The sequence below is a fragment of the Mandrillus leucophaeus genome, unplaced genomic scaffold, assembly GCF_000951045.1.
Source record: "Mandrillus leucophaeus isolate KB7577 unplaced genomic scaffold, Mleu.le_1.0 Scaffold14, whole genome shotgun sequence".
Lineage (NCBI taxonomy): Eukaryota > Metazoa > Chordata > Mammalia > Primates > Cercopithecidae > Mandrillus > Mandrillus leucophaeus.
In genome coordinates this window covers 2,818,476-2,819,963 of record NW_012101365.1, presented here as the reverse complement: position 1 = coordinate 2,819,963, position 1,488 = coordinate 2,818,476, and the positions used below count along the sequence as shown (strand labels likewise).

The 1,488-nt window shown below is 38.4% G+C and overlaps 1 long non-coding RNA gene across 1 annotated transcript; it reads right to left on the bottom strand.

The window, feature by feature from the left end:
• Positions 1-228: 228 nt before the first annotated feature.
• On the bottom strand, positions 229-1,488 carry LOC105534875. The gene is made up of 2 exons (XR_001005342.1): positions 1,382-1,488; positions 229-897 (listed from the first exon to the last, which is right to left on the bottom strand). It is a non-coding gene; the product is annotated as an uncharacterized LOC105534875 (long non-coding RNA).

Sequence of the window (1,488 nt, the reverse complement as noted above, 5' to 3'; positions counted from 1 at the left end):
CAGAAGCATGCCATGTTGTTGAGAGCCTCTTAGATCTTCTCAACTGTGAGAGAGAAAACTGAAAATTTTGAAGACATTGAGTCTGGAGAGGGGATACCAATCACTGTCCAGTCAGGCGTTGGTGGGAATGGGGAAATGGCACAGGAATGCAAGCCTCTCCACCCTACCCCCGAAACTCCAGCCATACACTCATCATTTCACAAAATATAAATGAGTTAGCATTAAACATTTCAGAGTAAATAATTCCTTTTCCCGAAATGCATGAAGATAGAGTAACAGTCTTCTCACACTGTATTTTTAGGGTATGGAAAATTTAGAAGGTTAAAGAATTACTGCTTCAATTTTTCAGTTAAAAAAAATCAGGAAGCTCTGTTCATTCAGGCTATGCACCATGTGCACAGTCAAGAATTAGCAGAAAACCTCTGCATTTACAAACACTTTGTGCTATAAAAAGTAATTTTTAAAAAGCCACTTGTGTGTGTGTGTGTATATATATATATTTAAAGCCAAGGTTTTGATACTTTTTTACAAGAACTGCAAGAGAAAACAGATACCTGTCCAAACCGTATACTTTTAAAATAGCATTTTTTTTTCCATACAAGCTGTTGTTAATTTGGGGGTAAAATGCTGGTTTGCAAACTTCATCAAATTGTTCCCAAGTGGATTTTCCTTGTTTGTCTTCCCCCACCAACCCTCAAGTTACCATATTCGATGTAAGAATCAGGCATGTTAGAATGTTGTGTCACACTAACCAGTTCTGCTCTTTTTGTCTTTTCATTCAAGTTCCATTAGCTTCTGTACGCGGTGCCCTTTGCAGTCTGGTGTCTCTTCCAGAGGCAAGGGGGCTGAAGATGGCGTGCTGCATCTCACTAGCTGTACTAACATAATCTTGGTAAACTGAAAACCAAATGTGGACATTTGTAAAATCAGTGCACTGTTTCTAGAGAGAGATTAAATTCATTTTTAAAAAATCTTTAAGTATTGTTTCATTGTAATACTTTAATGAGCGGGAGTGAACTGAGTCCCTAATGTGTACCAGTATTCTACATACATTATCTCAATCTTTGTCAACAATTCAGTGAGGTAAATACTATCAATACTATCCACTCCCATTTTATAGATGAGAAAATGGGTGAAGTAACTGCCCAAAGTCACAAGGTTATTTTTAGTGCCCCCTAAGATCAATTGTAACGTAGCATTCTCTGCCTAAATTTTCCTTCTCTGCCTCTATATGACTAACTCCTATTTGTTCTTGAGTACTCCACTTAGGTAATGCCTCCTCCAGGAAGCCTTCCCTTCTCTCTAAGACTAGGTTAGATAACTCACCTCAGTACTTCTATAACAATTTTTGCCTACTTGCATCCCAATACTTCTGCCCTACCATTCATTCCCATGCCATTGGGGTTGCTTTTGCCAAGGTCATCCAGGACCTCCTCGATTATAAATCTGATAAACATTTTCAGTCTTGATCTTTCTTGACCTGGAAGC